The sequence below is a fragment of the Giraffa tippelskirchi genome, chromosome 7 (assembly GCF_054371585.1).
Source record: "Giraffa tippelskirchi isolate mGirTip1 chromosome 7, T2T-mGirTip1v1.2.pri, whole genome shotgun sequence".
Taxonomy (NCBI): domain Eukaryota; kingdom Metazoa; phylum Chordata; class Mammalia; order Artiodactyla; family Giraffidae; genus Giraffa; species Giraffa tippelskirchi.
Window position 1 is genome coordinate 30,790,051 of NC_137281.1, and position 15,341 is coordinate 30,805,391.

A 15,341-nucleotide genomic window follows, 5' to 3' on the forward strand; every position below is an offset into this window, starting at 1 on the left:
CCGTATGCCATGATCTTAGATTTCTGAATGTTGAGTTTTAAGCCAAGTTTTTCACCCTCCTCTTTCACTTTCATTAAGAGGCTCTTTAGTTCTTCACTTTCTACCATAAGGTTGGTGTCATCTGCATATCTGAGGTTATTGGTATTTCTCCCGGCAATCTTGATTTCAGCTTGTGATTCATCCAGCCTGGCATTTCGCATAATATACTCTGCATAGAAGTTAAATAAGCAGGATGACAATATACAGCCTTGACATACTCCTTTCCTGATTTGGAACCAGTTTGTTGTTCCATGTCCAGTTCTAACTGTTGCTTCTTGACCTGCATACAGATTTTCAGGGGGCAGGTCAGAAGGTCTGGTATTCCCATCTTTTGAAGAATTTTCCACAGTTTGGTGTGATCCACACAGTCAGAGGCGTTGACATAGTCAATAAAGTAGATGTTTTTCTGGAATTCTCTTGCTTTTTCGATGATGCAATGGATGTTGGCAATTTGATCTCTGGTTCTTCTGATTTTTCTAAATCTAGCTTGAACATCTGGAACTTCACGGTTCACATACTGTTGAAGCCTGGCTTGGAGAATTTTGAGTATTACTTTGCTAGTGTGTGAGATGAGTGCATTTGTGCAGTAGTTTGAACATTCTTTGGCATTGCCTTTCTTTGCAATTGGAATGAAAACTGACCTGATAGCTTCCCTGATAGCTGAGTTGGTAAAGAGTGTCTAGTAGGTATCAATTTAGTTCTTTCAGAGATCTTAACACAGTGTCTTGCAGATACATCCTTAATTCTATCTATACCTGAAGGCTGCATTTTACTTTGAGAATCTTTGACTAGCTGGTGAAATTGACAATGAGCTAGTTTTGTATCTAATCTAAACCTTGGAACCTCTACATTCCTTTTTTAAAAAATATATTTTTTATTTATTTATTAGTTTGGCTGCACTGTGTCTTAGTTGCAGTATGCAGGTCTTCGTTGTGTCATGTGGGATCTTTTGTTGTGGCATGCAGACTCTCTAGCTGTGGCACACAGACTCTCAAGTTATGGCTGGAGTCTCAGCTGCTTGGTAACACGTGGGGTCTTAGTTTCCTAACCAGGGATGAAACCCACATCCCCCACACTTCAAAGCAGACTCCCAACCACTGGACCACCAGGGAAATCCCTCTATATTCCTCTTAAATGCTACTTGAAAATTGGTTAGTTCTTTTGTTCATTCATGCCTTTATTTCCACACCTTATCACACACAATTGATGACATTCTGCTGACACTTTCAACACTCTGCCTGGGGAACTCCTTATCCATAGCCATATTATGATACCTAGCCATATTATTCTTTTTTCCCATTTATTAACAGCTGGCTACAGTTTTGGCATTGCGTTGCTACTACATAAAATGTGTCATATTTATTAGCCTGTAATAAAATTTTTCTATTTTCTTAGCCTTTTCCAATCATTTGCTCACTTAGGTGTCAATTATTACCCAATAAGCTTGATATCACACATTGTAAGTTTTTGTTACATTAATAGCATCAACTCACTTCTGCTGTCAGTTTCTTCATTAATTAGCTACTGAAGCATAACAAACTGCTCCTGAAATCAATGCCTTAAAAAATAATCATATATTATTGATCCCAAGCCTAAGGGTGAGTGGAATGGTTCTTTTCTCATCAGGGCACATTCTTTTGTTTATGATCTGCTATGGGCTGTTATTGTGATCTGCATTTTCTCACCTGTTTGGTAGGTATGTAAACTGATCTAAGATGGTGTTAGCTTTTACACTTTGAACCTTTTCCATGTGATCTCTTATATTCCATTAAAAAGCATCACAGCACTGGCAGCATTCCAAGATAAAGAGTAATCGAGTCCTCAGGTATTTCATTCCTTCCACTGTGTAATATTAGTTAAAGAAAGAAGGCTGGTCCAGATTCAATGAATGGCCAAAGACTGCCAACAGTGGGAGGAACTGCAAAATCACAAGTAAACAGGGGACCATTTATCAGGACAAAAAGATCTCATACGAGAGTTTAAAACTAAATAAATAACCCCCATATACAAATCTTTACCTGATAAATTTAATACCAGGGTTGGTATAGTACAGTACTCAGCAACCTGAGTGCTGATGTTTGGATCTGGTGTTGATTCCAACCTCTAGCAAGACCACTGGGATAAATTCCTTAATTTCTCTGTTCTTCAGTTTCTTTATCTGTAAAGTGAAAATGCTCATTACCTTATTGAATTTGTATAAGAATTAAATGAGTTAAGTCACATAAAGTATTTAGCACTGGGGCTACTGTATTGTGAGCTACTGTATTAAAATCATATGTATTTTACTTATACATTTTGTAATTATGAGCTTTTCATATACCTACATTGTCAATTTTCACTGAAAGTTACTGGTGTTTACAAACATTTAATACCTTGTAAACTGAAGGCAAAAGAGTGAAAGTGATTTCTTGAGTTAGATTCAAAGTAGAAAGTTGTGAATTTATTCTTTTGTGAAATAGTTAGAAACATTACCTGTACTTTTATCATAGTCTAGACTCAAAATATTTTAGAAAAATAGAAAAATTTTATATACACACATAAGCATGTGCTATGATTTAAGGAAATCATTGTGATATACCTCAGTTCCTTATAGACCTTTTCCAGACAGAAATAATGTATGAACAGGATATACTGATATATATGTGACATATACATATGTCATAGTCTGTAGTGTCATAGAAATTTAACCACAATACTGTCATCACCATTTGCTCATGGAAAAAGCAAGTGAACCATCTATGTAAAGCACAATTTCTTTATGTAAAATAGGCATAATGGTAAATCATATCTACTCATAGAATTCTGAGGATTAACTGTAATTATAGACACACACACACACACACACACACCCAATTACAGAGGTTATCTCAGTTCCTGGCACTGAATAAATACATCTTCCTTTGGTTATCACCGTCTCCATTTACATCCTAATGTATCCTTTTTCATCCAATGTGATAGACAAGAAAACAGACTTGGTCTTAAATGTTTTAGAATACATAAATCAGAAAGGTTGATAGCACTGGGGTAGCAACAGACTTTAAAATGTTAAACTATATGAGTGACAGTAACTGTTATGTCTGTGATGTACTAATGGAATAGTATGTGGTAGAAAGGCCTACAAATGTCATGAACATAGAAATCATCTGAAACTTTGAGTGGATAACCTCATCTTGTGAAACTGTGCACACAAATAGAATTAGAATGAAGAATAAGCTAACATTGATTTCAATATTTCTCTTGAAGAATCTCATCTTGGTCTCGAGAGGGGCACCTGGCAGGTTTCCTTATCAGGAGCTCTGGTAAGTTCCTGAGAGAATTTGAGATGGGATGTGGAAGCTGCAAGCTCAAGATGCTGCTTGGTTTAGTGAGTCAAGGCTTGTGAATCAAAAGATAAACAGCCAATCAATATAGTGAAAATGAGTATACTACCCAAAGCAATCTGTAGATTCAATGCAATCCCTATCAAGCTACCAACAGTATTCTTCAGAGAACTAGAACAAATAATTTCACAATTTGTATGGAAATACAAAAAAACCTCGAATAGCCAAAGCAATCTTGAGAAAGAAGAATGGAACTGGAGGAATCAACCTGCCTGACTTCAGGCTCTGCTACAAAGCCATAGTCATCAAGACAGTATGGTACTGGCACAAGGACAGAAATATAGATCAATGGAACAAAATAGAAAGCCCAGAGACAAATCCATGCACCTATGGACACCTTATCTTTGACAAAGGAGACAAGAATATACAATGGGAAAGACAATTTCTTTAACAAGTGGTGCTGGGAAAACTGGTCAACCACTTGTAAAAGAATGAAACTAAACACAAAAGAATGAAACCGTACACAAAAATAAATTCAAAATGGATTAAAGATCTAAACGTTAAGACCAGAAACTATAAAACTGCTAGAAGAAAACATAGGCAAAACACTCTCCGACATAAACCAGAGCAGTATCCTCTATGACCCACCTCCCAGAATATTGGAAATAAAAGCAAAAGTAAACAAATGGGACCTAATTAAAATTAAAAGCTTTTGCACAAGAAAGGAAACTATAAGCAAGGTGAAAAGACAGCCTTCAGAATGGGAGAAAATAATAGCAAACGAAGCAACAGACAAACAATTAATCTCAAAAATATACAAGCAACTCCTACAGCTCAATTCCAGAAAAATAAACGACCCAATCAAAAAGTGGGCCAAAGAACTAAACAGACACTTCTCCAAAGAAGACATACAGATGGCTAACAAACACATGAAAAGATGCTCAACATCACTTATTATCAGAGAAATGCAAATCAAAACCACAATGAGGTACCATTTCATGCCCGTCAGAATGGCTGCTATCCGAAAGACCAGAAGCAATAAATGCTGGAGAGGGTGTGGAGAAAAGGGAACCCTCTTACACTGTTGGGAATGCAAACTAGTACAGCCACTATGTAGAACAGTGTGGAGATTCCTCAAAAAACTGGAAATAGAAATGCCATATGACCCAGCAATCCCACTGCCGGGCATACACACTGAGGAAACCAGACCTGAAAGAGACACGTGTACTCCAATGTTCATCGCAGCACTGTTTGTAATAGCCAGGACATGGAAGCAACCTAGATGCCCATCAGCAGATGAATGGATAAGGAAGCTGTGGTACATATACACAATGGAATATTACTCAGCCATTAAAAAGAATACATTTGAATCAGTTCTAATGAGGTGGATGAAACTGGAGCCTATTATACAGAGTGAAGTAAGCCAGAAAGAAAAACACCAATACAGTATACTAGCACATATATATGGTATTTAGTCAATCGGTAAAGATAACTCTGTATGCGAGACATCAAAAGAGACATAGATAAATAAAATAGTATTATGGACTCTATGGGAGAGGGCGAGGGTGGGATGATATGGGAGAATGGCATGGAAGCATGTAAATTATCATGTGTGAGGCGAATCGCCAGTCCAGGTTCGATGCATGATACAGGGTGCTTGGGGCTGGTGCAGTGGGATGGCCTGGAGGGGTGGGGTGGAGGGGAGGTGGAAGGGGGGTTCTGGAGGTGGAAAGCATGTGTACCCATGGTGGATTCATGTCAATGTATGGCAGAACAAATACAATGTTGTAAAGTTAAAATATCAAACAAACAAACAAAAAAAGATAAACAGCCAGTGGTTCAATACTGGGTTTGCCATCATGTTTTTTTTTTTTTTTAATATTTATCCATTTGGCTGCACTGGGTCTTAGTCGAGGCACTCTGGACGTTTGATCTTTGTTGCGGCATGTGAACTCTTAGTTGAGGCATGTGGGATCTAGTTCCTTGACCAGGGATGGAACCGGGACCCCCAGCACTGGGAGTGTGAAGTCCCAGCCACTGAACCATGAGGGAAGGCCCTCCCACCATGTTCTTTGGCAAGTTGTTAAATCCCTCTGAACCTCTAGACTGTCATCAGAGAAATGAGAACAATAATAGGAATTTTTTCTCATTGTGTGTGTATGTGTGTGTGTGTGTGTATACAACAACTCACAGTAGCACTTAGCCCATTGCCTGGCATGCACTCATTCAATAAATGTCTATTCATAAAAATCACAGGACTTCCCAGGTGGCACAGTGGTAAAAAAAACTACCTTCCAATGCAGGAGATGCAAGAGATGCAGGTTTGGTCCCTAGGCTGGGAAGATCCACCAGGGGAGGAAATGGCAACCCACTCCAGTATTCTTGCTTGAAAACTTCCATGGACAGAGAAGCCTTGTGGGTTTCAGTCCATGGGGTCTCAAAAGAGTTGGATTGACTGAGCAACTGAGCACGTATGCAGTAAGAATCATGGTTATAGCTCTAGATAGGTGGAGTTTTAGCACTTGGAGATCTCAAAACCCTTACTCCAAACTACATTAGTTCCTATCACTGGCCTCTGCATATTAAACTCAGCCCCTAAGCCCTTGGTATACTCCTCTAGTTGATTCTGAAGCACAGAATATGTGCTTATTCTCACACAGAATATGTGCTTAGTTTTATTTTATTTTTTTCACTTTTTTAAATTAGTTTATTTTTCTATTTTTTAACTTTACAATATTGTATTTGTTTTGCCATACATTGACATGAATCCATCATGGGTGTACATGTTTTCCCCTTCCAGAACCCCCTTCCCACCTCCCTCCCCATCCCATCCCTCTGGGTCATCCCGGTGCACCATCCCTGAGCACCCTGTATCATGCATTGAACCTGGACTGGCGATTAGTTTCACATATGATAATTTACATGCTTCCATGCTTAGTTTTCTAGCCCAAGAGTCTAGTTGCCAATTTGGCAAGACATTCTGTCCAAACCTCTGTTCCTTCTTCCTGAAGGTGAGGATAAACTAGTATCACTTTGTAAGATGGGGGTAAATTCTATCTCCTTGGATGATGTTATAGACTAAATCCTGTCCCCCTAGAATCATATGTTGAAGTCCTGACTCACAATATGACTATTTGGAGATAAGGCGTTTTATTTATTTATTTATTTAGCTGTGCCTAATCTTAGTTTCAGCATGTGTAATCTTTTTTGTTTTAGTTGTGGCATGAGAACTCTTATTTGCAGTATGTAGGATCTAGCTTCTTGACCAAGGATGGAACTTGGCCCCCCTGCATTGGAAGCCTGGAGCCTTAGCCACTGGATCGCCAGGAGAGTCCCAAAATAAGACCTTTAAAGAGGTAATTAGGGTTAAATGAGGTTCTAAGATAGGGCACTAATCCATTATGACTGGTGTCCTTAGCAGAAGAAGAAGAAACACCGGAGATGCATATGCACAGAGAAAAGGCTGTTTGAAAAGGCTAACACAGATGAGTATAAGAATCAAGGAGGTAATGCATATATAACACTGTGCTTGAAATAATATATTCTAGCAGTGTCGTGCACACAAATTTTACATTTGCAAATGGTGAAAAACAAGTAACAAGAAATCCAACATTCCACATAAATATTTTGTACAAAAAGCTGACAAATTATGAAAGGCTGAAAACATCCAAGAATTATATTCAAAAAGATGCATTTAAATAGGTCAAAGATGAGAATCTAGAATAATAACTGAGACTCTCAGGAATCTTGTATAGCCTGCCAGGGCTGCCAAAATTAAGTACCACAGACTTGGTGACTTAAATGACATAAATTTATTTTCTCATAGTTCTGGAAGCTAAGAGTCAAAGATTGAGCTGTTAGTAGGTTTGGTTTCTCCAAACCTTTCTCCTTGGTTTGCAGGTGGCCATCTTCTTGCTGTATCTTCAAACGGCCTTTTCTCTGTGCATATGCATCTCCGGTGTTTCTTCTTCTTCTGCTAAGGACACCAGTCATAATGGATTAGTATTCCATGGCCCTGCCTGCTTATATTAATATATAGAACAAGTATTGGGATTATTTTTCATCTTTTCAATGTGAAATAAATATTTTACTTTCCCTGCTTTTTTATGTTATTTTATTACTCACTGAGGATGAAAAGTTACTTCTTTTAAGATATTTACAAAGACTGCTGCTGCTGCTGCTGCTAAGTCACTTCAGTCGTGTCTGACTCTGTACGACCCCATAGACGGCAGCCCACCAGGCTCTGCCGTCCCTGGAATTCTCCAGGCAAGAATACTGGAGTGGGTTGCCATTTCCTTCTCCAGTGCATGAAAGGGAAAAGCGAAAGTGAAGTTGCTCAGTCATGTCCGACTCTTAGCAACCCCATGGACTGCAGCCTACCAGGCCCCTCCGTCCATGGGATTTTCCAGGCAAGAGTACTGGAGTGGGGTGCCATTGCCTTCTCCTTACAAAGACTACAAGTATTTATTTTCTCAGGTGGTGGTGGTTTAGTTGCTAAGTCATGTCTGACTCTTGCTATCCCATGGATTGTAGCCCACCAGGCTCCTCTGTCCATGGGATTCTCCAGGCAAGAATACTGGAGTGGGTTGCCATTTCCTTCTCCAGGGGATCTTCCTGACCCAGGAATCAAACCAGGGTCTCCTGCATTGCAGACGGATGATTTACCAACTGAGCTATGAGGGAAGCCCTTATTTTCTCAGAGGCATTCCCACATCCAAACAGGTGAAAGCTATGCTCTCACCTTGTCACATCTATCAACTCAGCCCAGTGCAAAACTCAAGGCAGTCTCTAGCTCCAAGAAGATCCTATTTGATAATGGTACAAGTTGAGACTAGAGCAAGAATCCAGCCATTGCTGGTCAAAACAATCACTACAGGCAATTCTTTATCAATACTGGCTGTTATCACAATACATCTAACAGACCAGAACAGCATGTAAAACTATAATGGAAAGTGGAGCCAGTATCACTGACTTCCCTGGGGAGGGAAATGGAGTTGTCATCCCACTATGCTGGATGAAGGTAGACTTGCACTTCGCCTCCAGGGGTGCACTAGGGAGCTGTGTTTTAGCCATTTCCTATGCACTCCAGTATTCTAACCTGGAAAATCCCAGGGACAGAGGAGCCTGGCGGCTACAGTCCATGTCGGATACAACTGAGCAACTGAGCACGATGACCTGATGATGCACCATTTCAAAAGTTCCATTACTATTCTTTCTGCCACCCCATATCACCATCAATTGCTCCCAAATCTTAGGAGCTCTAGGGAAATAATACAGAAAAGTGAAAAATATATGCACTTCTGAAAGATGTGTTCAACTCTCAGCTGTTTTTCAACCAATGCAACTTAACTAGGGTCATTTAAAATACTCAGTTTTCTCATCTTCAATTTCCTCAGAAGGTTACTTTGAGAATTAAACAAAGAAAAACTTAGTTTTGTTTTTTACAAAATTTAATACTTAAAATTTTTAAATAGCTACAATATTCAGATTGTTCTAGATCTTACTTAACCAACTTAGGAGGGTCCAGATTAATGGCCCAGAATCTTTACTGTATGACAGCTCTTGGCATGTGTCAATAACTATTGTTTGGGAATGATCTCCTCTCCATGTCTCTTGTCTCAGACATCTGCTTTATATCTTCCCTTCAACTGCATTCCAAACCACTTTCCAGAAAGAGTCTTCTCTCCCACAATATAAACCATCACAACATGCATTTTAATGTAGCATGGTTGCACCCTCCAAAATTAATGTCTGACACTAGCAATAACTGAGGTGTCAATTCCTGTTAACAATCTATGCCTTAGCAGATTTTTGTCAATCCATTAATAATGTGTGTAATTGATAGCAACAGTGAGAGGCCACTGCTATTAATTCACTGCTGATTGCAGATGATTATTAAGGATGACAGTAGTGGGTATTTTTCTCCTTGTCAATCTAATTTTAGTATTTTGAAATTACTTGTATGAGATAAGGAAAAGAACACAATATAAAGTTCTGGAAATTGGCTCATATTTAAATTAAACCTTTATGGAGTATTCACTCTATGAATGAATGACTTCCCCAGGGAAGTCAATGATACTGGCTCCACTTTCCATTATAGTTTTACATGCTGTTCTTGTCTGTTAGATGTATTGTGATAACAGCCAGTATTGATAAAGAATTGCCTGTAGTGATTGTTCTGACCAGCAATGGCTGGATTCTTGCTCTAGTCTCAACTTGTACCATTATCAAATAGGATCTTCTTGGAGCTAGAGACTGCCTTGAGTTTTGCACTGGGCTGAGTTGATAGATGTGACAAGGTGAGAGCATAGCTTTCACCTGTTTGGATGTGGGAATGCCTCTATGTTAAGTACTAGGCTACGTATTTTGCATACATTATCTTCCTTAATCTTTACACTAATAACTTGAGACATGTTTCATTCTCCTACATTTCAAGACTTCTATGAATCAAAGGGTAAATAATATATATGATTCAGTAAGTGATTCCAAAGGTCTTTGAGAAATAAAGGGCTACATTTTAATATATTGTCCAGGTCCTCATACTTAAAACATGATATTGCTTACTCTTTAGTCCTTAACCTGCAACCTCTGCAACTGTTTCCTTGCTGGCAAGTAGAATTTCATATAGTCAAGGTAAAAAAACAAATAAATAAATAAAAGATACTCTATTCTCAGTCTCCCTTGAAGTTAGGTATATTCACATTAACATATTAAAAGGCTTTTAGAAATTCTGCTCTAGGGAAAACTTGCTAATGTAATTTAACCCAAGTATCTCCAAACTTAATAGACCAAGAAACACCACTGTCATGTAATACCCGTAGACAATCCATGAAACAGAGATTCTACACTTCATACTTCAGGAAACAGTGATCTCAGTCCACGAGATGACCAGTAAAATCACATCGACATGCAGATATATGTCTAGTTACACATAAATAAAATATCCAACATTGTCTCTTTGACAAATTTTTCAAATTATGAGACTTAGAATGTTTGTGTAATGATAAAATTCTGTAGTCTGAAGTATCTTCAGAGCCCAAATTGATTTTCAGACCAAGTGCTCATCTGTTGTGGGAAGCGGTAGAGAAAAGTGGCTAAGAGGGCCTTCCCTGGAAGTCCAGTGGCTAAAATTCAGTGTTCCCAATGCAGGGGGCTGGGATTCAACCCCTGGTCAGGGAACTAGATCCCACATGCTGCAACTAAAGATACCACATTTTGCAACAAGGATGAAGATCCTGCGTGCTGCAACTAAGACCTGGCTCAGCCAAATAAATCAGTAAACATATTTTTTTAAAAGAAAGAAAAGTGGCTAAGAACACAGGATTATACAGTCAGAGAGGCTTGGATTCAAATCTTGAGTATAACACTTACTGAACAGCTTTAGTAAAGCTACGGTACCTTACAGAACCTCATTTTTATTGGTTTCTGTTTTTTTTTTCTTTTTAATCTGAAAATAAAGACTTTAGTAGTTCCAATTTATTGAATTGCTGAGAAGATCAAAGAAGAATAAAACAATCCTTTGTACATACCAAGCTTCCAACAGGGTTTGTTCCAATTACAATCCATCCATCATCAGCAGCAACAATGACCCCAAATTATAACAGAACCATGAAGACCAAGGACAAGAGTCTGAAACAGTGAAACAGAATAGAGAGCCTTGTCATTTCTTGAGCAATGTGTTGCCATGAAAAGAAAAAAAGTGCCACGTTTTATAAAGATGAAACTAGGTAGCTTAATTAGGGAAAATAAAGAAGATGAGGAGAAGAGAAAAGGTTTCACTGGGGAAATGGAGGCAGACCAGGCGGAAACAAGAGCTTGGATTACATTTTTAATAGCCTAAAAATGGAAAGGAAAGGTTAAGATTGACATATTATAGTCTTGTTTTCTCTTTTGATGAAAAATATTTTTTTTAAGATTCCAGGATGCAAAGATAGACCATCAACTTCATTCAGACATACATATTTCATTCTTTTAGAAAAAGCAATCCCACTGATATGCTTATAAAAGCAGATATGCGTTATAGTGACTGTTGTGAAACCGCCAGGCTGTCCTGGCCTCTGGTATTTCTATTTGCATGCTAATGAAACCAGAGGCCAGATGCCACTAATTACAACCCAGTCACTCTGTCCAACACCCCACAACCAACTGCTGGTGAATGGACCTCATCATTCCATTATGCAAATGATACTTAGGAAGAACAGGAATAAATTCTAAATAGTGGCAACCAGAGCCATATATTGGCAGGAGGTAAATTAATAAATATATTCAAGAAATGGAAATTAAAAATTATTATTCAACACTATATTAATCATGGCTGAATAAATATGGAACAGTACAACTCTTTTTTTCCCCTCAGTGTCTCGTATAATAGAGTAAAACTTCCAGTAACTTGCTAAGGTATACAGTCAATTGTATTTCCAGAAAGCATCAATCAAGTTCCCGAAGTGAGGGTTAAATTTTCTCAACACTTATATTGTTCCTTCTTAATGAAAAACAAAAAACAAGAATCCAAATGGGTTTTTCCCTTCCTTTGGGTTATCAAGTTATAATATCAAAATTGCATGCTATTATCACAATAACTAGCTAATAAGGAGAAATAGATCAATTTATTTGTTTACGGTGGTTTTTGTTACTGAACTTCTTAAGACTATTGTTCTTATGGCATGATTTTGTTTAGTTAGGTTTTTGTTTGTTTCCTACAAAATAAATGTGAAAAGGGAAGCAAATTGTAGAATTGAAAGATGTGTTTGGAAGTAAAGCATATATGTTAAATTACAGATAAATTACTTGTTATTTAAGGAAGTTACTTCAATTCTCCATGCTTTAAAATTCTCCAAGCTTCAACTCCCTCCTCTCATAAATCAAAGTAGCAATAACTACTCTTGGACTCACTGTGCTAACCAAACGAGACAATGTATCTGTAACACCAGTCCTGTGCTGGCAATATAATAGGTGTTCAAGAAATAGTAGCTACCATTTTCATTACACATTCACAGCTTTTCTAGACTCTCTTCCTGGACGAGCTTTGTGTCACTTAACATACTTTAACTTCTGTTTCTTTATTGCCCCATAAAAGCTTTGGTCTCAATAGTGTCAAATTGCCCCTCTTGTCCTTATTTTTATAACTACATGGGGTAAGGATGAAGTCAAGAAGTACTTGAAATCAAAACCATTCAAAACAGGTGTTTTCTGAGCTGATTTGAAAGCAGCTTACCTGGAAGTGCATTGAACATAGCAAAGCCAAGTGCTGAGGATGGGAAATCAGCTTCCACAAAGAATGCCTTAGAAGTATGTGTGAGCGGAGATCAGTTCTCCCCAAGGCAATGTCAGTGTCAGGGCATCATTTTGCATGAGTATCACAATGAGGGTTTAAAATATATTTTCCACTCTCTATTAGCAGTCTCTTCCTCTCATGGAACATTTCACAAACTCCCAATCGATTGGACTGCTCATATTAAGACCATATATTCCATATTTTTTTAGCAGTTTCTGATTGTTTGCATTCTAATCCATAATTAAGGTAATTTGTTACATATTTAACCAGCTGTGATGACCATATTATGCCTTCTGGCATTTAACTTTTACATTAATTCACAAAATGAGGTTTTATCAGACCAGGTATTGTGACTATATTCTCAGAAATCCTCCTTGGCTCTCCAGCCCACCCTGGATTTAAAAGAGTCCATGAGAATTCTTACCTGGAGAAGTTTCTTCAAAACAAATGAGACTAATAATAAAAAGTTGAATGGAATCCCTCAGGACCTCTTATACTGATTGGTGGATGGCATTTAGCTTTTGTGTTGGTTTAGGTGAAGAGGTAAGGCAAAGAGGGCATCAGAGGATGCAATGGCTGGATGGCATCACCGATAAAATGGAAATGAACTTGGGCAAACTTCAGGAGATGGTGAGGGACAGAGAGGCCTGATATGCTGCAGACCATAGGGTTACAAAGAGTCGGACACGACTAGCGACTGAACAACAACAACAAGGTGATTCATGTTAAATTTTGATTCTTATACCAACTGTGCCAGCCAATCTTCACAAGAACAGTGGCCCTTAGTATGCGTTCAGCAAGTCCAGACTGGATAAACACCTCAGTGAATTGTGCAGGGGATATAGTCTCAGATAGTATTAGGACTCACTAATGATGACAAACCTAGACAGCATATTAAAAAGCAGAGACATCACTTTGCCAACAAAGTTCTGTATAGTTAAAGCTATGGTTTTACCAGTAGTCATGTATGGGACGTGAGCTGGACCATAAAGAAGGCTGAGCTCTGGAGAATTGATGCTTTCAAACTGTGGTGCTGGAGAAGACTCTTGCGAGTCCATTGTACTGCAAGGAGATCAAACCAGTCAATCCGAAAGGAAATCAACCCTGAATATTCACTGGGAGGACTGATACTGCTGCTGAAACTCCAACACTTTGGCCACCTGATGCAAAGAGATGGCTCATTGGAAAAGAAACCCTGATGCTGGGAAAGACTGAGGGCAGGGGACAACAGAGATAAGATGGTTGGATAGCATCACTGACTCAATGGACATGAGACTGAGCAAACTTCAGGGATAGTGAAGGACAGGGAAGACTGTGTGCTGCAGTTCATGGTGTTGCAAAGAGTCAGACAAGACTGAGTGATGGAACAATAACAAATGATGACTGATTCTCCAAGATCAAATGGTCCCTAAGTAAGAGAGTCAGGATCCAAATCCAGATCTTTTTAATTCCAATTCTTATGTCTATACGAATGTGTTACGCAAACTCTGACATCCTTGATGTGTTTCTGTTTCTTTTTCTCTATTTTAAAATAGTTCCATCCTGTTGCAGTAATGGATGAATAAGTTTCCACATCTTTCATTGCTTCTCTACTTTGGGGAGAACTTGCTCGAGGAGTCTCTCAACACCAGGAAGTTTAAAAGGAAAAATTACTGTCTAATAGCAGCCTGGTGGACGGTAAGTGGTGTTACACAGAAGTGCTTATTTGAATATGATAAAGGATGTGTTTTAGATGTAGATTTACTGTGGGAATTAACATTTCCACCTCCAGAGGGAACTAAATCAAAAGGCCCAGTTAACTACACCTGGGAAGGATGATACACAGAGATGAAGAGTCTAGCTAACCATAACAGTACACTCAGAATGAGAAAACAGCAGACAGAAAACCGGAAAGACAGCAAAGAGAGACAAGAAATAAGTGATTAGTAGCATTTTTCAGAGCATATTAGTGTATGATGGTGTATCCTTAAATGATTAATGAAAAATAGGCTCTTAAAGTGAACTAGAGAGAAGTGTTTAAAAGGATACAGCTTCTGGAATTACATAGATTTTTGTATGAATACTAGCTCTACTTTTAGGAGTGATATGAATTTGACCAAATTAGTCTCTCTGAATATTTCTTTGGGTGGAAAATGGAAATGATAATATCTGACAAGATTGTTATAAAGGTTAAATTAGATATTGTATGGCAGACTTTTGCCACATGCCTAAAACAGGGTTATTGTAAAATAAATATTTGCTGTTATTCATAGTCTACTAACAGCCTGAGGAATTTTATGCAAGTAACTAACAGGTTTGGAAAAAAAATGTTATATTAGCACAGAAGATGAACAGAAAGAATAAAAAGAATAAACCAGAGAAGATGATCCCAAGAGAAAGTGGGTTTTGGCTTCTGGGTTTTTTGTTTGTTTCTTTGTTTGTAATCCTGAGTGAATCCATGTTCACTTAGTTAATGTGGTTGAGAGAATCATTAGCTATAAGGTCAGTAGATTTCTGGATGAAGTAAAAAACTTAGTACTGTCAGAGAAGGTGTCACAGAGGAATCTTAAATAGGCATGAATACAACTCTGCAAATGAGGTGCAAGTATGGACAAAGACTGTTCTCTGTAAACAGAAAGATGTGGTGTCTGTCTAGTTCACCAGCTGCGCAATACAATATAAACTAGTTAACCTTTCCTGATTCAATTTCATGATGGGTGATATAAAGG

The 15,341-nt window shown here is 38.2% G+C and overlaps 1 protein-coding gene across 5 annotated transcripts in view; it reads right to left on the reverse strand.

Moving 5' to 3' along the window:
- LOC145514261 (uncharacterized) overlaps positions 1–15,341 on the reverse strand; it is a 261,315-nt gene that overhangs the window by 232,980 nt on the left and 12,994 nt on the right. For all 5 annotated transcript variants that reach the window (XR_014059995.1, XR_014059996.1, XR_014059999.1 and 2 more), the window contains exons 3-5: positions 10,889–10,988; positions 2,058–2,197; positions 1,725–1,957 (exon numbers count right to left, since the gene is read on the reverse strand). The gene's annotated coding sequence lies outside the window, so the exon portion shown is untranslated. The remainder of the gene's footprint in view (positions 1–1,724; positions 1,958–2,057; positions 2,198–10,888; positions 10,989–15,341) is intronic.